The sequence below is a fragment of the Mytilus californianus genome, unplaced genomic scaffold (genome assembly GCF_021869535.1).
Source record: "Mytilus californianus isolate M0D057914Y unplaced genomic scaffold, xbMytCali1.0.p SCAF_9, whole genome shotgun sequence".
NCBI lineage: Eukaryota > Metazoa > Mollusca > Bivalvia > Mytilida > Mytilidae > Mytilus > Mytilus californianus.
The window spans coordinates 52,096,731-52,124,572 of record NW_026262745.1 but is presented as its reverse complement, the minus strand read 5'-3'; the positions used below and the strand labels follow the sequence as shown (position 1 = coordinate 52,124,572).

Here is a 27,842-nt window from a genome sequence, read left to right as displayed (position 1 = left end):
TGAATATTAGAGTCATTGCCCTGTGTTACCCTAATTCAGTAATGAAATCAATCAATCAATGCGATAAAAAAAAAATTATGACGGCTATAACAAGTTCATCTTTTATCTGCCGCTTATGTAAAAGAATCTTATTATTTTATAGATACTTAATTACTTCCGACCGGAAATACTCATGAATATCATAGGACTGTTATCTTACTAGAACAGCATAAATAAATAAAACAATCACTTGGAATTTATGTGAAAACAATTTTCATTAAAAAATATAAAGAGAAGATTTTCGAACATTGCACTGACGTGACCAAGTACTGCCAATATGATAAATGAATCAGATTCGAAATAAGATATCAATGGTTAATCCATAAAACATTAAACATCTTTGTATTGTTAAACTTTGACAATGCATTGTATGTTCGCGTAGTAATTCAAATGCATCTTTTAGGAAATTTATATTGTCGTTAAAAAAAAAACCTGGATTATACATTTGTAATTTAGTGCACCAAAGAGGTACATGTATATACTACTAACACTATGACAACTCATCAGTCTCTTAAGGACTTACGAAATTGCAGATCATGATGACTTGTAGGTATTTGTGTCGTTGGGTTGGTACATGTATCACATGTCATCTTCAACGTATAACAATTATCTTCTTTTATTCATATTTTTGACATTTAATTTTCCATTGTAATTATTGTGAATTAATAGGAAACGTGTGGTAACCCAAAAAGAAAGCAACACAATAGTAAAAAAAAAAAACCCAAAATGATCTCTTTAGGACAGTATTCGACAATGGACAGGTGTCTCATGCAATATGTCAAGCCCTAAATATCCTCACTTGGTATAACTAGTACATGGTGTGTCTGATACATGTATGAAATAGCGGATTCGTTAACCTGCAATCTTTAACACAGTGAATTAATTTCATTTATTATATATTTCATGTTATTAATTAACCATGACTCCTTTGCCCACATGAACGATTTATTTTTAATGGTATCATCGTTTTAGATGTTGTTTCTTTCATTCCCCTGTATTATCTAAATATTAGAGTCATTGCCCTGTGTTACCCTAATTCAGTAATAAAATCAATCAAGCAATGCAATAAAAAAATTATGACGGCTATAACAAGTTCATCTTTTATCTGTCGCTTATGTAAAAGAATCTTATTATTTTATAGATACCTACTTTCGGCCGGAAATACTCATGAATATCCTAGGACTGTTATCTTACTAGAACAGTATAAATAAATAAAACGATCAATTGAAATTTATGTGAAAACAATTCTCATTACAAAAGATAAAGAGACGATTTTCGAACATTGTACTGACGCGATCAAATACTGCAAATCTGACAAATGAATAAGATTGGAAATAAAATATCAATGGTTAATCCATAAAACATAAAACATCTTTGTATTGTAAAACTTTGACAATGCATTGTATGCTCGCGTATTAATTCAAATGCATCTTTTAAGAAATTTATATTGTTAAAAAAGGCCTGGCTTATACATTTGTAATTTAGTGCATCAAAGAGGTACAATGTATATACTACTTATCATGTGGCAACTCATCAGTGGTTCTCTTAGGAGCCCACGTAACTAATTACGAAATTATTCAAAACATATTTTATTTCCAAAAATCATGTACATGACATATACATATAAATGCAATAATATATAAAATACAAAGGGATTCGGAAACAAGGTTTCCCTTATAATAATCCGTCTCCCCATCAAAAGAAAAAGGGAAATAACTGCTTAATAATTTTTTTATTCGTCAAATCTTTTCTATATGTATGTACCGGCGGCGGTGTGTGTTTCCGGGACTTTGTCAAGACTGTCTCACCCAAACCGCGATCTTAACCATTAAAGAAGACGCTAAAAGCCAAATCGCTTTTAATCTACTAAAAATTGCTGAACTTTTTTAAACACAAGTAAATTTTCTTCTTGAATGAGAATTATGCTGCCAAACAGGAATGTTTTTATATTGTATTGGAACGGAATTGTTTCTATCGTATGTTTTCAAACAAGGGAGTAATTACTACACTCAAGCTGAAAATGCTTACTGCTCTCGATTCTGCCGCAAGTAGAATTTTTACTTTCAACAAGATTTCTCTTAAATAAATGATCATTTAGACGCTCGCCTTGTGTCATAGTTATGAATATTAAACAATTGTTGGGGATAATACCGCTTACGAATAACTTACGAAATTGAAGACCATGATGATTTGTGTACATGTGTATTGGTGTCGTTGGGTTGTTATCACATTTCATCTTTAACGTATACCAAATATTTTCTTTTCATATTGTTGTCATTTAATTTTCCATTGTAATTATTATAAATTAATAGGAAACATGTGGTATATCCAATGAGAAAGCAACACAATAGTAAAAAAGCCCAAATGATCTCTTTAGGACAGTCTTCGATATTGGAAAGATGTTTTATGCAATATGTCAAGCCCTAAATATCCTCACTTGGTATAACTAGTACATGGTGTGTCTGATACATGTATGAAATAGCGGATTCGTTAGCTTGCAATCTTTAACATAGTGAATTAATTTCATTTAACTGTTTTCTTTAAATTAGATGAACATCAGCAAATTTTGCAACATAATATGGAAAACTGTTTATGTTTTCTAGGAACGATTCTATCATTTGATGTTATAAAGCTATGTTTTATTCCCAATAAAATGCAACATCCATGCATGCAGGTGCCCTTCCTGACAACGACTTAATGATTACAAGATAGATTGAATACCTGAATACCGAGGGTGCAAAACAAAATTACAGATCGATTAACACAAACAAAATTTCAGATCGAGCATTGTTGAGTAACACGAACAAAATAAAGATCGAGTTACACGAACAAAATAAAGATCGAGTAACACGAACAAAATTGCAGATCGAGTAACACGTACAAAATAACAGATCGAGTAACACGAACAAAATTACAGATCAAGTAACACTAACAAAATTACAGATCAAGTAACACGAACAAAATTATCGAGTAAAGGATAAAATAGCAAAACTACCGAACTCCAAGGACAATTCAAAACGGAAAGTTCCTTATCAAATGGCAAAATCAAAAGCTCAAACACATCAAACGATGAACATTCATGAACATTAAAAGGTCATGGAGTGTCAAGATATTCTGAACTAACACTATGTGGTCAAGTGTTCACAAGCAAGTATAAGACGTGGATTGGTTAAACGGTCTTGCTTTTTACTTGGATTTGCTGACAAAGGAGTTATGTAGGTTCCGTAAGGCCCTAAAATGGCCCATTATTCTAGCTGAAAATTGAAATTAGGATTTATTGACCAATGTCACAAGGAATTACAGGTAATATAATGACTAGATTAGAAAAACGTCACTTTGTTGAAAATTTATGTTTTTGCGTTCTATTCATGACTCATTTTGATTTTCCTCGAAAATTCGATGAAAACGGGCAAATTTACGTTGATTTTTTGGAGAGAAAACATAGAGCGCATGCGTCGACAACAAAGATATTTAAGCCTAATGTTTGTTAGGACATTTTACAAATCTGACTTGAATATTTTATTTGTCGACGCCTGCGCTCTATGTTTCCTAGGTCTTAATTTGGTTGAAATCCGGACGATTTTGTCCAATTTCGCAAAAATCTCTATTTTTAACCTATTTGGGATGTCAAAATCAATGCTTAAAAATAAAACTTTGGCAAAAATATTTCTTTCTAACTTTCTCACATGTCTTTTCATCAACTTAAAACACATGTTATCCTGAAACATTGAACTTAATAATCGGGGCCAAATTTGACCCTTACCGAACTAACTCCTTTATTGTATACGTATTATCAGCAGAATATATGGAGTCAACATATCACTTGTTATAAAAGTTGTATGTTACTTTCTTGATGTCTTTTTGGTTATTTTTGTCCTTGAGATTCTGTTTCATTGACGTATATACCAAACAGCCTCTTTAATTCATATTTGTAAAAGGCGACGGTTAATATTTAATGCTACATTTCTTTTAAATTTCAAATTATCAAAAGTTTATTTGAGAAAAAGTGCCTTCAATAGTCACAATACTTAGTGCATGCGTATTACGTCATTTGGTAATTAACATAATTTTAACTGTGAAAGTATTTATTTTCATCCCTGTTAGCAAACATGTCATCATCAAAAGTATATGTATATTAATTATAAATTCGAAACGTATAAAGATGTTTCTTGATAATCAAACAAATTAAAAATTAATCCAACACATTAAATGCACACTTAATTTAACAAAAAATCTTTTTGAATATTTAATTATCAGTAAATGAGGGATAAGTTCTTTTCCATATGATTTCCAAATAAACAATTTGTATTCAACGCTTTCGTTTCGCAATAAATACAAAATTCTGGTAAGTATTATTTGTTGCTTTCAATCTAAAGATTGAAATGACATAAAAAAAAATTAGTAGGTCCATTTAAGTGGACTAAATTAAAACCTACCATGTCTCCCCTTCATCATAGAAGTCACCATAAAAAGTTCTTTGTTTGATGTTGCCTACCCGTGCATTGTAGGGTTTGGTAGGTAGGCAGGGATTTTGTTTGGACAACAACATAAGTTACAAGAATACAACGTAAGAACAGAAAATCTTTAAAAAAAGAATTAAAACGATTTGTGTCATAAAATTTTTCGAGTAGACTGCTTTTTAAATTGTTAGGTAGGCAACATCAAACAATTTGAATTTTTATGCGCCATCTAGGGACATTATGTTTATCGGTCTGTTCGTCCGTTCGTCCGTCCGTTTGTCCGTCTGTCCCGCTTCAGGTTAAAGTTTTTTGGTCACTTCAAGTTAAAGTTTTTGGTCAAGGTAGTTTTTGTTGAAGTTGGAGTCCAATCAAATTGAAACTTTGTACATATGTTCCCTATGATATGATCTTTCTAATTCTAATGCTAAATTAGAGTTTTGACCCCGATTTCAAGGTCCACTGAACATAGAAAATGATAGTGCGAGTGGGGCATCCGTGTACTATGGACACGTTCTTGTTATTTTTGGCCTAATGCAATGCATGTAACAAACACATTTTAGTAATGGAAAAGTATAAGAATATACATTATTGATAAGTAATAACTCTTATATTTAACAATTTATTGTCTTGCCCGCGGTGGTGTAAACTATTTGTATAAAGCTTCATATTTCAGAAAGTAGAATACATAGATACTTCATACCTTGTATGCAGATACTTTATATCACGAAGTTTCCGCCTGTCGTATGTCAATTGTCCTTGACCTAATTCTCATGTCAGCGACTGCTTGAAAAAAATTGTTATTTTGTCATGTGAATTTCTCATTTACTATGAGTAACAGGATAACTATATTTGGTATATGAGTTCCTTGCAACGTCTACATGTCCGTCAGACAGCGTTCACTTGACCTCGACCTCAATTCATGGATCAGTGATCAAGGTTAAAGTTATGTGATTAGGTCCGTTTCTCAGATATTATAAGCAGTATGTTAACTATATGTTGTGTATGGAACAATTGTAAGGGGTACATGTCAGTCTGGTAGGTTTCATCTGACTTTGACCTCATGTTTATGGTTCGTTGGTCAACATGTTAAGTTTTTGTGTTTTGTCAGTTTTTTCCAGTACTATAAGCAATAGGTCAACTATATTTGGTGTATGGAATGATTATACGGTGTGAATGTTTGTCAAGCCGGTACCATCTGACCTTGATCTCATTGTAAAGTTCATTGGTCAATGTTAAGTTTTTGTGATTTGGTCTATTTTTCAATTATCATAAGCAAAAGGTCAACTATAGTTGATGTATTGAATAATTGTAAGATGCAAATGGCTGTCTGTCAGGACTTATCTGACCTTGCCCTCATTGTCATGGATCTTTCAAAATTTTAAGTTTATGCGATGCTTGTAGTAAAACAATTATCGTTAAGACTTTCAAAATAAAATCAATTATCAGTAAAGCAGCATGTGCACTCTTGTGGTATTAAAGAGTGCCCGAATTATATCCTTGAAAAGTAAAGTTAAAATGATAAAAGCAAATCTTTGCACTTACATCTCTATATAAAATCATAAATCTCTACGATTTTCGTCAGTTGTGCAAAGGTAGTGCAAAAATTGTAGTAGCTGTAACGAGTATATAGGTCTCTGGATACGTTTTGTTTTTTCTAGATTAAGAGATTTCATTGACGATAAAAATTTGTACCGCACACCTCTTGAACGTAATGTATACATTTCGTGACCATTGCTTTATAAACGTTAAATTATGATAGGACTGGCAGTTACATGCACTTTAATAATTTTATCATAGATTCCCAAATATCTTTAAATAAATATGTAGAACATGTTAATGTAGACGTTAACTAAGTACTTGTACGTTAGATTAGGTACTTAATCTTATATGAATTGGCAGACTGATTGACAGAAATAAACAATCAAAATTTAAAGTGGTTATCATAAGTATCTATAAGATCCCCAAACATTTAATTTTGTAAAGTCAATAATCTAAGGTCGTTCATAAATGTCAGTGTCGAATTCAGTACCCTGCGAACTCAAAAACTTAAATATATATTATGTAAAAGTGCATTAGATATATACACTGGAGAATTTCCTATATATGAAATTATATAATTGTGATAAAATGAGATTGCAAGTACTCCTTCATGCAAATTAAAATTGACCCTAAGACGATTTTTTCTAGGGTTTTCTACTCCACTGCACCCGATGGCATAAGCCGTATTATGGAACAATGTTTCGTTTTTTTTTTTGGTTTTCAATGCTCTTCAATTTCATATTAATTTGGTTATCTAACTGATTTGATTGGAGCGCCACTGATGAGTACTAAGTGGACGAAACGCGCGTCTTGCGTAGCAAATTATCAGCCTGGTATATTTAATGAGGTATTGTTTTTTATTTTTCCAATCTTTCCACCTCAAGCGAACCATATAACTAAACGGTTTACCCACGTGTTATGCAAACAGAAATGATATCATTTTCGGTTTTCATCGATAATGGTATTTGGGTCCTAATAATACCTCGTGGTAAGTGAAAAAGCTGCATTTATTAAATTGGGGACTGAATATTTTTTTTAGGAAAAAACATTACCCCCCCCCCCCCCCCCCCCCCCCCCATAAGTGAAGTTAAATGGTCGTTCCCTAAAGGAAACTTAAAGCTTTAAGTTCTCAAACTTTAACAATAACATAGGCAATATAGGTTTTTTAACTTCCATCAGAAACGCTCAAACCAAATCATTCAAACGACATGAATGTATAAGAACTTACCACACGAAGAGCTATTCAAATGGTCAACTTTGCCTGTGTGAATTGAAACCTTAGTTTCTACATAATTTCTGAAATTTTCAACGGGGAATTTAAGAAAAACATTTTTTTAAATCGAGTCGGTATACTGAAGTACTGACTACTGAGTCGATGAAAAGCACTAGTTAGAAAAGCCAATAAAGGTAGTGTAAATATGTTACACAATATAGAAATATGTTTTTCTTATCAAACTTTAATGAAGTGAATTTAAGGCAATCATTCATTTTTAATGAAAATATATATCAAATTGGATTCGAGGTTCAACAGCAGTTTATATTACAAATATATACAAATGCTTTTCTTATCAAACATTAATGAAGTGATATAAGCATTCATTTCAATGAAAATAAATATTAAATTGAAATCGAGGTTGAACAGCAGTTCATTGCCATTTGGAGAACTGCCGAGTCAGTGTGTTTGTAAATTGGTGATTAATAAAGGGAGATTATATCTTAATGTAATTCAACATTAATTTTCATTCTATCGATATATTTTTGAAATATTTTGAATGGGACAAAATAAAAAAAGATGAAATAAAATTGAAAATAGATATATATTATTTTATTTTATTTTATATATATCAAAAACAAAATTAAACTCAAAGTAAATAATTTTTATGTTCGACCAGCAAAATCAAATAGTGCATTAATCGTTGGATGCTGTCTCATCGAACTACTGTATCACTAGCTATATGTATAGCCTGTCAACATTGAGGTTGTGAGTCTGAACCTCACACGTGGCAGGTGCGCTCGACTCCAATCTTAAATGACTAGGATTGTCAGTTTTCCTAACGTATTTCGGTAGTTCTCTACGGCTTCCTCCGCCAATTGAAACTGACCGCCACGAAATAGCACAATAGATCGATAGGAAAACAGACAATCCTACTCAAGTAAGATTAGAGTTGAGCGCATCTGCCATGTGCGGAATTTGAACTCACAACCTCAGTGTTGACATTAACTATTCATTGGAAGTATGAACTAACTAAAATCAAAATTGGAAACAAAGGTTTAAACACAATTTTTTTTACTTTTGTTGTTCGATTGCTGTCGCAATGAAGGCTACTTAAAATCTCGTGTTATCTATACATGTATAATTATTTATGCTTTACTTTTGTCATAATTATATTTTTTAAATTATGATTTGTAAATTGCTAATTGCACATGTACATACAAAGCCCTCAATGATTACATCAATTTGTGGACAAAATATTTCCACTCTTCGGGGGAGTGATAACAAAATGAAAATGTAAAATACAAAGACCTCGATGATTACGCCAATTTGTGGACAAAATACTAGTTTTTTTTTGTACCACAGTGACTCTTCGGGGGAGTGATAAAAATGAAAATGTAAAATCATGCAAGTAATTCGAAATGTACTGAGATAACACTGAGTACTTTATCTTTGTTAAGTTAATTGCTGCCGTTTAAAAATTTAATTACACTTGTTTATTTCATTTAGATGTTATTTAGATCTAATACAGATCTGAGATCTAATCTTAGCATTCGTATAAAAAATATAATTTAAAATACTGCTGAATATTGCAATTAAACTTTTGACACACAATAAATGCTGGTTAAATGAATGTTTGTTTTTTTTTCAAATTCAATGACAGCCGATAAAGAAAACTAATTGAAAATTGCTACGCCAAAATGTTTTTGCTTGACAACATCACAGTGGTTAAGCTAATCTGATTTGAGCGATAAACGTTCTATTCTTTGATTACGAATGGCTTCAATTGTTTCTCATTGTTCTCTACACAACGAAAAATGCTTCGTAAATTGCATGTGAACTTACTGAAGTGAATAACGCAGTATGGTTAAAATTTGGATATCCACAAGTTCAAAAATCTTATAAAACTAACCAAAGATATGAGTTTGGTATGATAGACGCGGGTTTGTATACAAGACTCATCAGATACGTCCGATTTAAAATAGTTGGAAGACCAAAGTAAAAATTTAATCGAAGAAAATTGGAAACCAACATTTAAAAAAAAAATGTGTCGATTCTGTCTAAAGCAATCTATGCGTTTGGGAAGGCAGACAAGTATTTGTTGAGTTGAAAAAAGTCATCAAAGATTCCAGGCTTAAAAATACGTGTGCCATGAGAATGGACACCAGCCCATTTCCAAGTGTTTTTGTTAATACAGAATTTTGTGTCAATGTTGTACATGTTGTTACATGATAATAAATTATAACTTGGAAGAATACATTTAATCAAATTGGAACAAGCTCTAGCCTAGGCGAGTAATTTAATGGCGTCTGCTTTATCTAGAAGTTTCGAAACCGATCGAACATTTGTTGCTCTATTATTAGTCGCAATAGAACATATCTTGCTCTATCATTAGTCGCAATAGAACATGTGTTGCTCTATCATTAGTCGCAATAGAACATGTGTTGCTCTATCATTAGTCGCAATAGAACATGTGTTGCTCTATCATTAGTCGCAATAGAACATATCTTGCTCTATCATTAGTCGCAATAGAACATGTGTTGCTCTATCATTAGTCGCAATAGAGCATGTGTTGCTCTATCATTAGTCGCAATAGAACATGTGTTGCTCTATCATTAGTCGCAATAGAACATATCTTGCTCTATCATTAGTCGCAATAGAACATGTGTTGCTCTATCATTAGTCGCAATAGAACATGTGTTGCTCTATCATTAGTCGCAATAGAACATATCTTGCTCTATCATTAGTCGCAATAGAACATGTGTTGCTCTATCATTAGTCGCAATAGAACATGTGTTGCTCTATCATTAGTCGCAATAGAACATGTGTTGCTCTATCATTAGTCGCAATAGAACATATCTTGCTCTATCATTAGTCGCAATAGAACATGTGTTGCTCTATCATTAGTCGCAATAGAACATGTGTTGCTCTATCATTAGTCGCAATAGAACATGTGTTGCTCTATCATTAATCGCAATAGAACATATGTTGCTCTATCATTAGTCGCAATAGAACATGTGTTGCTCTATCATTAGTCGCAATAGAACACATCTTGCTCTATCATTAGTCGCAATAGAACATGTGTTACTCTATCATTAGTCGCAATAGAACATGTGTTGCTCTATCATTAGTCGCAATTTAACATGTGTTGCTCTATCATTAGTCACTAGAACATGTGTTGCTCTATCATAAGTCGCTGAATAGAAACTCCTTTAAAATTTGATTTCATTGGAAGAATAAAATCTACGCTTATTTGCAACCAGAATATGATCGTTGGATCTAATGGTATTTTTAAACGAGTTGTGAATGATTAAATATTTGCTAGATTAACGTGCATAGGTGAAATATAATATTGTGTATAATACAATGAAAAAGTAGATAATTATATTTGAAAATTAAAAAATAATACTTTTCAGAAGTGTCAAAACTTAAATTTAGACTTTTGAATAACATTTTCTTTAGATATTAAAATTATTAATATTGAAGTGATTTATTTATTTATATAAGAAATGAAATAAACTTAGTAAACATATTTTCTTCGTATTGAAGAATTATATTTAAAGCAATATGGTCTTAAAATACCTAACAATATTTTACTTAAATTCAAAGAATGATTAAAAATGTAAACAATATCGAAACTGTTTACCTAGTAAGACCAGATATTTACTCCAAAAAAATCAACGGTTTGCAAGATGACTTTCCCTTTTTAACAGCTTTCAAAATACTTTAGATTCATTTTCTAAAAACAGTATATTTAAAACATGTTTGAAAAATATTATTAGTAGCTTTGTTGAAGATCTGGAGTTGTTTATAGCCTTTAGACTACAAATACAGTGTATAAGAAAATCAACCGGATATTGAATATCGAATGAAGAGAAAAGAAGCGGCCGCTAAATCTAGAGTAATTAAAAAAATATTTTAAGGTTTTTGTGTCGTTGATTTGCCGTTCCTTTTGAACAATATACCTGTACATAAATAACTCTTGAAAAAAACTGCATTTATATACGAAAGGCGTAAATAAATCGTGACAGTCGACTGAGACTACTATATCGGTCCGTGTAACACTTAACAATTCAAAATTTTTAAAAAGTTTTAAAATTTTATGTTTTTGAATTTTAATCAAAGTTTTAAAATATCAACATTCAATATTTTTGAAATTTTATGAAATTTTGAAAATTTCACAAAATAATTAAAATTCTTAAATTGTAAAATTGTTTTGAAATTCAATAGTTCATATTTAATTTCACTTTAAAAATACTAAACTTAATGTGCAGTTTTGATCATTTCGCTTTTTAAAAGTTTGAATTGTTAAGTGTTACACGGACCTATAACACATATATGTTATTGAATTATTGTTATCTATGTAGTCTCATCAGCCGATAAATATGATAATTATGTTCTTTCCGCCCCTTTGAAAATACAGTTTTAGTTTAAAACAGTTGCAGATTAGTTATTAGATTAAAGATCAAGATAATTTGATTGTAATATTGGTCAATACACCCTATCGCTATTTGTCCGCCATTACTGGACATCGTAAAGGTTACCGTGAAATTTTGAAGTCACAATAGAAAATGTCTGATGATTGCTGTATGACGTCAATAGTTCAAGTGTCGCAGATTCTCGGGTCAAGTGTCGCAGATTTCCAAATAGCGATAAGGTTTATAATATAATATATTGTTTTCACGGTTAGTCTCAAACCCATGTTTTTTTCGTTCGTAATTGTTGTAAAAAATCACGGCAAAGTTTGTAACAGGGTTCTATATGGGTCGTAAATGATTGGCAAATGATTATCAAATAACGTTAAACGACTTAAAACTAGGCTCACTGCCGCACATTTTTGATTGTCAGATACCTATCTAGCTACGTGAAACGGATCTCGATAGAACATCAGTTGATTAACTGAGAACAAGAGAAATGAACTTACTATTGTTTTGTCTCTAAAGAATAATACTAGGCTAATCAACAGTTCGATAATGAACTTTCAATTGTATATTTATACGCGTTGTAAATGATTTAGGAATACATGTAGCGGTATCATACAGGATAATGTCCGAAAGGGGAAACAAAATACTAGGATTGTGTATTAACAATGGAGATCAACAAATGTCAAAGCGTATATTTGAAAATTTAAAAATAACAATACTTTTCAGATAAGTTGTGCTACAACAATTAAATTTAGACTGTTTAATAATATTTTCTCTTGTTATTAAAATATTACATTTAAAATTGAACATGATTTGATTTTAAAGAAAATAAACATTCTGGTCAACATGTTTTCTTCACATGGAAGACAAGTGATTTTTATATGATTTAAAATAACAAACGTATTTTTACCTTATTTCAAATGTAAATTTAGATCAATTTCAAACACTGAATGTCCAGTCAAAATAAACATGACTGACTCACACTCTAAATCTGAGAAAGCAATATAAAACTTGAGACAAATGAAATACGTAGGTGTAAGGAAACACAAGAAGATATTATTATAAGATGAATATGGAAACAGTTGATAACATTTTTGACATCAAACTCTTGGTTATTTGAGTGATAAATAAGAATGTGATGTAGTCCTCTTTTCTCAATTCTAATATCAAACTATTTAATTTCAATGTCAATGAAATCATGCAAAAGGGTGCCATGGGTACATGTAGCAATAAACTTGGTTTGCTGAACGATGGCGCTAATGGTGAATATTCTTGTTAGACTGTACTGAGGGTCTGAGTGTGGTTTATACATGTAGAATAGAGAAGAATCGTAAAAAAGAAATATAGAGATGAAGACCCCCTTTTTTTAGACCCTCTGTAACGATATCGCAACGGTGTTTATTTAATTTTTAATTTTTAATTCATGAAAACCGTGAAAATTAACACAAATCCCTCTTAATCCTTAATCGAACGTCTATGCATTTTAATATAAAAACAAGAAGCTGTGGTAAGAATGTCAATCAATGATCGTACACTGAACAATCCATTAATGACCAAGCAAAAAAGACGTAAACAACTACATGTCAGTCACCGTACGGTTTATAAGCTACAAAAGTTCAATATCTAGAACGTGAAACAATTAAAAAGAAGAGACCATTGTTGATTTGAACACCGAAAGGCTATGAGAACCGTATAAACATTTTTGAAACTACTTTTTGTATTAAAGCTATTAAAACTGGGTATTAGATTAGTTTCTCACGTAACAGTTTCTATATTAAACCGTAACTACATGGTATCTTTATCATTTCTGGCGTCATCCAATGAATGAGTTTTGAGATGTTGCGCGCTGCTCGTATTATCTTTCTCATTTCAGACGTCATCCAATTTATTTTAAGATGTTGCGCGCGGCTCGTACATGTAGTATCTTTATCAATTTGGACGTCTTCTAATGACTTTTGAGATGTTGCGCGCTGCTCGTAGTTCTTTCACATTTCGGGCGTCATACAAAGAGTTTTGAGATGTTGCGCGCTGCTTGGTTAAATTTCGACGTTTTTTCATTAATTAACAATTATTTTAAGATAAAGAGAATGTAAGAGAAAAAAATATTGCTTCTCAAATCAATAAGTCTATTTACAACATCAGCATTACTGACATACAAAGATGGCAGATACTAACATATTTCTCTGCTTGGTAGTGCATTACATTGGCGTTATTATCAAATCAGACATATACAAATGTAGTAACAAAGGCCGGAAGTTGTTGGTACATCAATCGATTATGTTAAGAAAGATTGCTAGTACATCACATCTCCAGCTCAATTGGTGTCATTGTCCGGTTTTTGTCTTTGTTTTTGTTTGTTTGTACATATGTGTCATTTTAATGTTTCGTTTTTCTGGTCCACCAAGGAACTATTACGTATGTCTAACTTCCAAACGAAGGGAAAAAAATCACAAAGTATGAGTACTCGCAGTTACTGAAAGCGTATTTAAAGTCCGATTCAAACGAAAAAAAACAGTCCTATTTTCATAGACTTATTTGATACTTCCTGTATGCAGAATTATTCAATCACTTATTCACATCTTTGCACTTTCAGTTGGATAGTTGTCTCATTGGCAATCGTATCACATCTACTTACTTTACATAAATTACAGTAACTTATGTGTTGCGTAAATAAAAGTAACAAATATTGTAAGAACCTCAAATCAACCATATTTTATTTACACAAACTAGCTAACAGATTGTTCATTTATAATTGTGGACTATATTGAATTTTTATTGGTTATATATTACGCAGCTCTTCATCGTTAATCTCATATTTGACCAGAAAAAGGTCAAGGCTAGCAATAAATGCACGTAGAAAATATAGCAACAACAACAAGAAAAAGTAAGAATAAAAGTTATAGCCTGTTTGATTCCTTCTTTAAAGGTTAAAACATTAAAAGTAAAATAATGCCTAGTTAGTCTCCTTGTTAGGAAAAGTCAACCATTAGGCGGGCAAACTTTTGTCAGGCTTTCAAAAGGCGATCATTTAACTCATAACCGTGAGCTTACTTTTATGGCAAAATCAAAGAGCTGTTACAGCAAAAAAACGCAAGAAATTATACATTTAACCTTGGATTAGTAATTCTTACAAAAAACAAAAACAAAACAACAATTCAAACCAAATCAAAACAACAGACATTGATATCCATTTCCTGATTTGTTTCCTCTTTCAATACTGTGAACAAGAATTCGTTTTCAGTTGTTTGTATTTTCGTGTTGAGAAAAGGGGGAACATATCAACAAGGAAACAAAATGTCAAAATCATGATTAAAAGGAGTAAACAAAAAAAAATAATGAAAAGAAAAAAATAAATATTATAGACAGATAGAAGGTTTTTATAAGGTTACAATTATAATAACAGTCTTGGTGCATGTTCTTGTACACGTCTAAATAGAATCCAGATTAATTTCAAGTCTGCATTTGGTAACGAGAATTACATTTTTTTTTATAGATATATTACATATTAGTTGTTTTATATATACAGACGACTTAAACCAAAAATATATGTTTTATATACACTTTGTTAACATTACTTGTGGAAACAAAATTCTTTTCAATGACATAACATAACTTGTTAGAACAAAGGTTTTTTTTAATGACATAACATACCTTGTTACAGCAATGGTCTTTTTAATGACATAACATAACTTGTTAGAGTAAAAGTCTTTTCAATTGTATAATATAACTTGGTAGAGCAAAGGTGTTTCAATGGAATAATACAACTTATTACAGCAAAGGTCTTTTCAATGACATAACATAACTAGTTAGAGTAAAGTTTTCAGTGGCATAACAATATTTGTCCCCGCAGATAAAGCCCAAAACAACATCGTATTTGTGTGTAAATCACATTACATAAACTGCTTGATAAATGAATTAGGTATTGACAATTCACTTGGAAACTCAACATATACCCCCACACTTATTTAAGAGGAAATCCTGGATAATCATAGGTCTGTTCTATGTTCCTTTGGAATTTCAACCAAAGATGAAGAACTAGATCTTCCATTACTGTATTGGATACCTAAACTACATAAGTGTCCTTACAAACAACGGTATATTGCTGGGTCTTCCAAGTGCTCCACGAAACCTTTTCCTAAATTATTAACATCAATTTTATCAGCAATCAAATCCGGGCTTCAAAGTTATTGTGAAATTACCTATTCTAGAGGAGGCGTGAATCAGTTGTGGATACTAAAAAAATCCAAAACTAAAAGAAAAATTGAAAGAGTTGATCCTGCTTTGTTACATAAAAAGGAATGGCCAACGTAGATATAAGTATCTTGTCTTAGTAAAAAATCACTCTGATTCCAACAAAATATTCTCTGAAACTTACATTATCAAGATGCTTGATTTCTTGATTGACAACATATTTGTAACGTTTGGAGGACGTGTTTTTCAACAAACAATCGGCATTCCCATGGGAACAAACTGTGCCCCTCTTCTTGCCGACTTGTTCCTTTATTCACATGAGGCTGACTTCATACAGGAACTACTTGGGAAGAAAGAAAAGAAGTTAGCAGTATCCTTAAACTTTACTTTCCGCTATATAGATGATGTTCTCTCACTAAATAATTCAAAATTTGGTGACTATGTTGAACGTATCTTTCCCATCGAACTTAAGATAAAGGAGTATATATCTCCTAGTTGATACGATATTCCAGGGCTTCTATTTCCTATAATGATTTCCTTGATAGAGAGTTGCTGCTCACAAGGAAGCTATTAAACCAAGAATTCCAAGTATTGAAGTTCAAATCATCCCTCCGTAAGTTTTACGGACGCCATCACGAGTTGGTTGACTGTTATGGAATGTCTTTTTCCCATATGATAGCGGATATGTTCCTAATGTCGTAACTACAATCCCGTCCACGCTTTTCTCGAATGTGACCTACCGAATTAGACTTATTACCGGGTTTGTACTAACCTGAGCAACACGACGGGTGCCACATGTGGAGCAGGAGATCACCCCAGTTTTTGGTGGGGTTCGTGTTGGTCAGTCTTTAGTTTTCTATGTTGTGTTTTGTGTATTATTGTTTGTCTGTTGGTCCTTTTCTTGTTTAGCCATGGCGTTGTCAGTTTATTTTCGACTTATGAGTTTGAATGTCCCTGTGGTATCTTTCACCTCTCTTTTGTAAGAGCAAATGTCTTTTCAATGGCATAACATAACTTGTTAGAGCAAATGTCTTTTCAATGTCATAACATACCTTGTTAGAGCTAAGGTCTTTATAATGGCATACCATACCTTGTTAGAGCTAAGGTCTTTATAATGGCATAACATAACTTGTTATAGCAAAGGGCTTTTCAGTGGCTGAACATAACTTGTTAGAGCAAAGGTCTGTTCAGTGGCATAACATAATTTGTTAAAGCAAAGGTCTTTTCAATGGCTTAAAATAACTTGTTAGAGCAAAGTTCTTTTCAATAACATGACCATTCACAGAGTTTTTACGGTCTAAAAAGACATACATTGGATGTTTCTTCAATTAACATAGAACTCAGCTTTCCACTTACTAGTGGAAAGTAAATATACACATGTGTTGATTTAGGCAGCTTTTTAAAAGATCTATGGGGTAAGTTATTTAGACGATTCTATCATGCGATCTCTACATTTTCGAATTCAGAGACAATGCATTGGATAACAACTAAATATTTTCATTTAGACGCTTAGAATTTTTTAACTCCACAACTATGCTTGTTTTGACATATACAAAATTCGTACATTGTAGGAACATTTTTATAAAAATAAGGATATTAGGTTTGATTGCCAATGAGACAACTATCCACCAAAGTTCAATAAAGTGGATGTAAGCAATTATAAGCAACCGTACGGCTTTCAACAATGAAAAAACCCAATACCGTTTTGTCTTCTATAACAGGCCTCGACATGAAAAATATGAAACAATTCAATTGAGAAAACTAACTGCCTAATTAACTCATTTGTACGAGCGTTAGAAACAGAGAGAAAAGCTATACTCACTGAGCTCTTCTTCTGTTTTATAGCGAGTTCAATTTATTATTTAGCGATTTGAATTTTGTAGCGAATTCGGTTCATTTTGTACACAACCTAGCTAACAGATTGTTTATTCATATCAGTGTTGAATTAATTGCATTTCTTATGGTTTTAAATTACGCAGAACTACATCGTCAATCTCGACGAGTACCGATATTTTACTTCAGAAAGGTCAAGGCTAACAATAAAGTCACGTAGAAAATAAAAAATAAAACAACAGAAGGAAAAAAAGGGACAAATAAAAATTCAATATATTTGTGCATTTTAGTGAATTTTTATTGGCTATAAATTACAGAGTATTAAATCCTCAATCTCGACGAGTACCAATAACTGACTTCAAAAAAGGTCAAGGCTAACAATAAAGTCACGTAGAAAATAATAACAGAAGGAAAATCAAAGAGACAAATATAAATTCAATATCATTGTGGAATTTATTGAATCTTTATTGGTTATAAATTACACAGTAATACATCCTCAATCTCGACGAGCACCAATATTTGACCTCGAAAATGTCAAGGCTAATAATAAAGGCACGTACAGAATAACATAACAGAAGCAAAAAAGAGATACATGCTGATTAAATCTTTTTCGGTTGCTTTTTACGAGATTAAAAAATACAGATGTAAATAGTACTGAGTTTGTTAATTGTTTGTCGTCTCCTTGCTAAAAAGGCTTTATCCCTAGGCGGTCAATTTTTTCCAGACTTTCAAAAAGAGACTTTTTAACCCCCTCCCTGGAGCTTAATGTTATGACCACTAGTATATCAACGGAACTGTTCTGTTCAACGAAAACACAAGAAACTCACTCAAACTGTAATTTTTAGATATTAAAGAAAACAAATAAGAACACATGCACACACATTGATGCAGACAAGACAGAACTAATAATGTTATGCGTTATGCTTTACAATTATGTTTTATACTCTGGATACAAAATAGTTATATATTTTGAGTGTTAGGTGTAGTGATTAATATGTGTCTTAGATTGATGTGTACTGGGTAGACCGTAATATCAAAGTGTTCAAATTGCAATAGGGTTTAGCATTTTTTTGACCTCGTGAGCGAACGAAAATAGGGGGAAATTGGCTTTTTTTTATTTTGGACGAGGCGTATAAGTTTACGTTTGTGTGTATGGTCTGTATGGTTAGTTTGTATTTTATATCTTTTTAACGGTGATACGGTCTATTTCAAGTTTTAAATGTCTGTACTTGAGATGATTTGGTTTTAGTTATTTGATGCATGTTAGGTCTACAGTGGTATTTAATCAGTAGCGGATCCAGAACTTTTTGTAAGGGGGGGGGGGGGGGGGGGGGGGGGCACTGACTGACCTAAGGAGGGGGGCCCGCTCCAGTCATGCTTCAGTCATTCTCTATATAATCAACCAAATTTTTCCCACAAAAGGGCCCCCCCCCCTGGATCCGCCTATGTTAATGTGTATTTGGTCTAGAAAGATATTTTGTATGTTATACGGTTAGCTGCTGTATTCCACATCCATCTGTATCAAGCTCTAGATTTGGCGTTGAATGCTAACAAATTGCAAGCAGTAATTTGCCATGTGTCAGTATTTTAAATATGAAGGTCACATGTTGCACCCATGAAGGTCACATGCATATTTAAAACAATAAAGTTCACTCCTTGCGTGTATCCCAAATAAAGAACATGACAAATAAACAATCCATAGGAAATTAAAGCATTAAAATGGTTTATTCAAACAAATTGAATGAAACCACAATTTAGATAGATAGTTTACGTCAAAGAACTAATGTCCTTCAAATTAAGCATTTAATTATCCATTAGAAAACAAATTGAATTAATCACTTTTTATTGAACTTCGAAAGGCCATTCAGTTAAAATCTTATCTATATATTAATCAAAATCTATCCACCGTCAACATGGTTGCTAAATATTAGTGAATGAAATTATTCAGTCGATAGTGGAAAAGCTAGACAATTTCCGCTCTTTTGTAAATGGTCATTCATAAATTTGTTGGCTTTTTAAATATGACATCATTGTATCCATAGAAGCAAATACTTACAAAAACAAAACTGTAATTAAATTGATATATTAAAGCATTTATCGTGTTCTGCTAGTAAGTGCCTTTTGGTTAGTTTTTTTTAAGTATTGATGTGTTTGTGGTTCGTCTAGAGTTCATTGAACGTTTGAATTCATCATTACTTTCTGGACTTCTGCAGATTTAGAGATACACTTATTTCTTTAGTGAACGTACGTTGGCATTTATATGCCTTTACGTGAGGTTGAATTTGTATTGATTGATTGCTGTCTTGTGAGCGCATATTCGACATTTTTTTGCATACGAAAAAGTAGATGTGGGGTATAAGTTAACAAGACAGCAACCCAACTACAAAACTTGCAGTCGTCATCAATAGAAATATGTTCAAATTAGATCTGCCATAAATATCATCATCATCATCATCATCATCATCATCATCATCATCATCATCATCATCATCATCATCATCATCAAGTAATATTTTTTCAACTCAACAGAGGTACCCCGGTGTGTTTAGCATTGATCAGTTATTACGAGACAAAGACAAAAGTGATTACATCAAATACTTTGCTTGTCTGTTTGTCTTATTAAACAGTTTATTTATTTGATATTTGATAGAAAAATCAACACATATGAATAAAAAAAATAATATTTGCTTTTATTTGGGAGCGAAAGATTTATTAGAAAATAATTGTTTTAATTACAAATTTGTTCAATATATTTATTTTGCATGATGGACAGTTACAAGTATAATTTTTTTAATGGTATTCAATATATTTTGATTGTTTCAATAAACAACCTTTTCAATATCTCCATTTTGCATCATCAGCAGTTATATATTGGTTTATTACATTAATTGAATTAAAATGTATATTAAAACCATTAACTTGTTTAATCGCAATTATACGACGGGTACCACATATCGATCTGCTTACCCTTCCGGAGCACCTGGGATCACCTCCGGTGTTTTGTTGGGTTCGTGTTACCCAGTCTTTTGTTTTCTATGTTGTGTTTTGTATACTGTTGTTTGTCTTTTCGTCTTTTTCTTTTTTTTGCCATGGCGTTGTCAGTGTATTTTCGACTAATGAGTTTGAATGTCCCTTTGGTATCTTTCGCCTCTCTTTTGTAAAAAAGTGATCGCGAATGTTCCACTCAACATTGAATACATACAAGGAACAACATTGACGATTCTTTGCAAAAAATTTGAAACATTATTTGAATGCGTCATTACAAAATACTTGATTTTTTCTCGTCTTTGAAGACTATTCGTAGACATTAAAAAACCTAAAAAATAAACATAATGAAAGTTCCTTCATCATGTTCATAGCATGCTTAGGTAATCAATGTATAAACAAACTACAGCCTTGTTTTAGTTTTATAACAAAGTTTGTATGATCTTTGTTTTATACGTAGCAACAGACAATGGTACACTTGTACCAAAACATTTCAATAACAGATATCATTAAGATAAAAAGATGTTTTTAAATTGGTTTGTTTAAATACGAAACAGTGGCAAAGTACTCTCTAGGTTCTGCTTCGCGACGCTTGACTTGCTGCTGTTTGGTTGTTCATCTCTGATATTGTGGTAACTTCGTCTTAGCTACATTGCACTTCACTTTGCCGCTGTTTCGGAGATTAGTTGTAACCGCTCGTATTTTACTGTTTTTTTTTAATTATTTATCAAGGATATCGCTTCTGTCGCATTGCAATTAATTTTAATCAGCTTAAATCTAATAAATAATATTGAAATAATTAAGGTAGTCATAATATTAAAATAATTAAGGTAGTCATAATATTAAAATAATTAAGGTAGTCATAATAATGCATGCATGTACTAATGGCATCGTATGTAGACTAAATGTTTGTGGACGGTTGTTTGTTCGTCTTTTTATATGTCCATGAGATGTTGAGTGTTTTTTCTTCAACCTGTATTATTTGATTGTCACCTTAGTATTTCGAAGCACGCGATTTGTTAAAACAAAAACAAAAAACAAAAACAAAAACATGCTCGTTGATCGAGCTGTTGTCTCTTTGACGCATTCCCGTTTCCATTCTCAATTTTATAAATTAATCAATAATTTGATATTTTGTCAAAACGACTGTTCATGAGATCAACTGTTGAATTCATACTTTGAATAATTATTTCACCTTAATATCCTTTATATCGTTTTATCAAATATAACATTTGTCTATTAAATTAAATGTAATTATGGTGGAAATAGATGACAACATGTGATGACAAGATTCCATTGTTTAATTAAAAGTAGAGGAGGATTCACCATGTGTTGCCTGCCGTCAAAGACCTAACTACATGATCTAAATATTCGGTCACTGCTTTAGCGGTTGGTGTCGTATTCCATTCACAGACTGTGATGATTAAAAAAATGAAGCAAAGTAATTATTAGAAATGAACAAATGAACATAACATGCCATTTAACGAAAGTGTTTAGATTGTCACAATTAATAACACGAGATGAATGATCCCATTGTTTAATTAAGAGTAGAGTAGTAATTGTCTGTCGTCAAAGACTGATGAGCTACAGAATAAAAACAAAACTCGGTCGCTGCTTTAGCGGTTGGTGTTCTAATTCCATTCACAGACTGGGATGATTAAACTGAAAATAAAACAATAAGAAGACCAAGAACAATCGAACATTTACATATTTCCATTCAATAAAGTGTTTAGCTGATCCCAGTTGTTTAGGTTAATCGACATTTGTGGAGGGGATTCATATTTTTTGCTGAATGTGGTTTAAAGAATGACTTAACGGATAAAAACAATTCGCTCACTATATTAGCGTGATTTTGATTACGTTCTTAAATAATATTTCATAACTTTAACAAGTATTAGCTTTCAGATAAAATCTTGGTTCTAAAACATAGTCCACTTAAAGAAATTCGAGACCATACAACCACATACATATACACAAAAACACATGGAAACATGTACTTAATATGAAAACATTATTCGTTGAGTTGTTTGAATGACGAAACATCATTTGGAAGATATCCGGTATTTGAAGCGGCCATCAACTTACCATTTATAAGTATACGAATACTATAAGTAAAAATAGAAGACAAAAAGAATAATTTTAGAAGTAAAAAATGCAATTTTCCCGTAAATGTATTGCTTGATTCTTGAAACGTAAAAAACTTTAAAAGATTTTTTTTAGCTATGAATTGTTTAAGGACTATTTGGTAAAATGTAGACTTCATAGCACATCGACAACACATGTCAATCAAAAAAGTTCTTGATAATACATGTATGAGTTAAAAATGCACTTAAACATCAAACATCATAGACCCTATTTAAACTGAATCTATTTATTAGTTTGATCATTAAAAGATCCGAAGGTTTTACTTGGGGTTGATTAATTTGGTAAATACTTTGACTTCTCTCGTCTGACAGTGAAACCCTTGCTACAGTGGGTCGTACGTTTGGCTGCGTGGGATGTATAAATACGTAACAACGTGCGGTAAGAATGATGGAGCGTTAATTCCGATGTCCGTTGTTTGTTGAGTACCACGTAGTCTTCGAGCTAATAACCCTAGCAACAACTCTATGTGTGTTTTTTTTATGTGGTCTGTTTCAAAGCAAAATTCATGCCGCTTTCCAAAGTACCCTCATTTTTCAGTGACAGTCCATATTTCCCGCTCTTCATCCCGGTCGACCTACCATAGAGAACCTATACATATATAGTATTAATGGTTGAATTTGTTCTCGTCCGGCAAATACATGACATATTTGTGAATGGGCGTTACATGTAAGCAAACAATCAACTATTGATTGAATAAATGCATTTTTTGTAAATTTCGTGGATGCAAAGGTGGACGTGATTCATAAATAAAAACGCTTTATGTGTTTGCCGAAGAGTATTTCTCCCTATATAAAGATCTCCAAATTAAAAAAAAACGGAAAAATTAGTTTTCTGCGGTGAATTTGAAATACTCTTTAGCAAACTCTTTATGAGTTTATATTTCGCTATTTCATTACTCAAACTCGTGAGGTATTTTTTTTCGCAATTTTGGAACCAAACCTCAATTTCGCGTTTACCTTGTTATTGACGCCGTCTTTTTTCCCCCACTGTACAATCGTCTATATAGATACGTATTTGGGAAAGAAGGGTCGGTTACCAAATATACATGATTGAACAATATACGTCAAATATAATATACTGTTATATATATATACTAACTAATGATAAATAATGTATTGCTTAATTAAAAAAATCACAGAATTTAAAAATAAAAATAAATAAAAAGAAAATGAGTCACCGTACCACAGGCTCTTGAACAAAATACAATAATTCTAAGAAATGGCAGATAGTACAAAAGTCGAAAGAAAGAAAGGGCGAATATTAAAAGTTTTGAACACAAAGCGCTACTTAATCTGGAACTAAAACTGTGTGCTCCAAAGGGGTTAGCAATTGCATCCGTCGTTTGTCATAACAAAAGAAAACATTCTTATCCTTTCATTTGGTTTGTTTTTTGACTAACCAATTGTTTAAACAAATCAATTTGTAGATTGTTAATACATATTTCAGGAACAATGTTCCTTAAAAATAGACAATGTGATAAAAAGGAGATGTGATGTATACGTCAATGAGACGGCAACCCAACGACAAAATAAACTTCTAGAGTGCAACATATAGTCTGGAAAATGCTCGTTGTGAAGCTCTAATTCTTCAAGAATCTATACAAGTAATGAATAAATAAAAAAAAAACACTAAAAAGAATAGGCCATAAACAAGTTTTCGTTACAATGCTATTACTATGAATGACTGAAAAGCAGGGTAAATATTGATTATCTGCACACAACTGTTCGCTGGCTTAAACATAAAACAGGTCAATGTCGTAGAAGATTCTATCAGTAACCTTATTGCCAATAACAACTTGTTTTCACTGCTTTCATCTTGTATTACATCTTATCAATTCTTTCCATAGTATTTTGGTCCATAGAAGCTGAAGTAATTTTCAAGTTTGTATTAATTGAACAATCATGCTACTCACTGCTGATAAAAGAAACACGGACAATTGTAACCATTAAATGCTGTTTTGAAACTTTGTTTGGAGATGAATCACAAAGATTCAATTTATATATTGTACTTCATGTTTAAATGCGAGATTTCGATTGGTTAATACACGGGAGATCTTTTACTCTGTCCCAAGACTATTTCTCTATTACCCTTCACGGAGACGCGTAATCATTTGTGCGATTTATTATTTAGAAATAAATTCTGCTCAAAACATTTTATAGTAAGCAAAAAATAAACCAACTACAACTTCCACAGACTTATCGTTTGTGTATTTAAAATAAAATGCTATCATGTTTATTTGTTGTTTTTTGTTCTCTTGAGGAGTGGGGTTAATTTAAGTGGGGCTTGTTAAGTAATGAGTATTTTTTTTCAAAACAATCAACAGTGCTGGTGTTTTTCTAATTCAACACATAAAGGGATGATGCATAAAAAACCTTTTATAAACAAAAATCTGATATTATCAAAATATCAGTGACAAGTCATATTTGTCCGACAAAAGGTATTTATTGTTTTTATTTAATTTTAATTGTTATATGCAATTTGATCTTATTATAAACAAACCAATTTTCACTATATTGTTTATAAACATTCTCATTTCATTAATGAAAGTTTATCATCTCGGCTATCAACCAATGAAATTGCCAGTTGCTATAGCTCTATTGTGTTATTATCTCGTTTTCGCTTCCGGAAAGTTATTACTTGATTTATCTGCATGGGGAAAATCTATATGACTTATTATCTTCGATTGCAATAAACAAATTACTTTACCTTATCAGTTTATTGGCTTGTTTGTGTACTTAAATATCTAGTGTTTATCCAATGCACTCTGTAACACGTCTGTATGGATAATCTCGCGATACTTAACACATAAAATGTAGATCAAGATTCCAAAATATCACCAATGGTTCGAATGGATATGACAGGAAAATAATATAAGAAACAACGAATCAACGTGTGGTTTATACAAAATAGCAAAATAATCAGAACCGGTTAAAACGCTTACAGAAATAAAGAATTTTTATCTTTCACTTGTCCTTTCAGCTTTTGTATAATTTTTAGTCGTAAATAATTGTCCGTACATATGCATTCAGCATAACGTAATCTTTGTCAAATCGAATTTAATGAAATGTGCAAGAAAAATGCAACTTAAAAAGAATTTACTAAAATTATTCTTGCAAAAATTTTAGTAAGTATAATAAAATTAGTACAAAGCTTGTACAAACTATCAATAAGATAATGTTAAGTGATAAACTATGATCTACCAGTATGAAAATAGAACAAAGTCACATTTGGAATTAAAAAAAAAAACATAATAGAAATCTATATGGTACTGAAAACTACAAAAACACGTTCTTTTTATATTTCTTTTAACGAATCATTGCTTTTTTTCATATTGGGGGAAAATTGCAAGATCAACCCTAATCCCACGATTCCAAGAAAGACAACATGAGCAAAATAAAAACTACACACCAACAGTCCAAAAACAGATAAATAAAGTTAACATCTTTAACATGAATTTTTTATTCAACATAGATCAAATGTAACATGATCATTCCCGGATAACTCCTAGCCGGCAAGAACACCTAGCCGGCGATAACTCGTAGCCGGCAATAAAACCCATGTTAAAGAGGACCGGCCCTTTGGCTGTACGGGATATATCAAAATTAGATTTGTTTCAGCGCTTGCCTCCCGCTTGATATTGCCTTTTCAGTCCCTATATTTCATCGCGATAAATATTTTTTAAGGATACAAAATAAGAAAAAAATATAAGGCTAACTGAACTAAAAATGTATTAGGATATTTAACAAGCGAACCGCAAATGGAATTAAAAATAAAATATTTTTTTTTTATTTCAAATAAATTTGCCAAATATAAAATGTTAAAATTCCACAAAATATCTACTTAATAATGAAAAAAAAAAAAACGTCAACTTAATGTTTTTAACAAACTTTGTACTCATACTTAATGTAGGTAACTGAAGATAAAGTGAACCAAACTCACCCAGACAATGGTAGACACTGGTAGAATTCCTGTAAATTAGAGAATTCACTGGGAGACTCTAAAGGATGTGACTGGGTGAGTGAATGTGGGTAGAATGGGAGAATGAGATTAGAGTGGTTGAATGAAAGTACAGTGGGTGAATGCGAGCAGAGATGTTGAGCGGAGTAGAAAGGGTGAGTGAGAGTAGACAGGGTGAGTGAGGGTAAAAAGGTTGAGTAAGGTGGATGAGTGAATGAGGTGGATGAGTAAATGAGAGGAAAGTGGGAGAGTGGGTGAATGAGAGTAGATGGGAGAGTGAATGAGAGTTAGAGTGGGTGAGTGAATGAGAGTAAAGTAGGTGATTGTAGTTAGTGAAAGTATGAGTGACAGTATGACAGTGAGAGTGAGAGTAGACTGGAAAATTGAATTAATGTATACTGGATGAGTGAGAGTAAAATAGAGCAGAGCAGACTGGGCGAGTAAATGAGAGGAGAGTAAAGCAGAACGGGTGAGTAGGTAAGAGTACAATGGATGAATTAATGAGAGTAAATTAGGTGGATGAATGAATGGAAGACAATTGGAGAGGAGATTGCTGGAGTGCATGACTGAATGAGAGTACAGTGCGTGAATGAATGAAAGTTGATTGGCGAAATCAATAAAGTGGGCGAGGGAGAGAAAACGTGAGTGAACGATAGGGATGAGTAAACGATAGAGAATGTGGGGGATGAACACGAGACAATGATACTGGTTGAGTAAATGAGAGAAAATGAGTGAGAGAGATAATAAACAATAGGTGAGAGAACAACGAGTAAGTGAATGAAAGAGTAAGAGACAATGATACATGATTGGGTAGTGACCAACTAAGTGAGTGAATGGCGACTCAGTGATTTGTCAATAAAAGAGTGACCGATTGGTAAGTAAATTGTCTGAGAGGTGAATGGGCGGGAGAGCAAGGTAGAGTAAACGCTTGTGTGTGAACTAGATTCAGAATGAGAAGACGAGAATCACTAAATGATCGAGAGAAATTGGGTATGTAAACAAGATCAGAGTAAGTGAAAACGAACACAAATGAGAGATAAAGTGAAAGAATAGTGG

The 27,842-nt window shown here is 32.1% G+C and overlaps 1 protein-coding gene across 1 annotated transcript in view; it reads left to right on the top strand.

Moving 5' to 3' along the window:
* Positions 1-21,209, top strand: part of LOC127716349 (uncharacterized) — a 141,513-nt gene extending 120,304 nt beyond the window's left edge. The window contains exon 2 of the transcript XR_007988878.1: positions 21,199-21,209. The gene's annotated coding sequence lies outside the window, so the exon portion shown is untranslated. The remainder of the gene's footprint in view (positions 1-21,198) is intronic.
* The last annotated feature ends 6,633 nt before the right edge of the window (positions 21,210-27,842 follow it).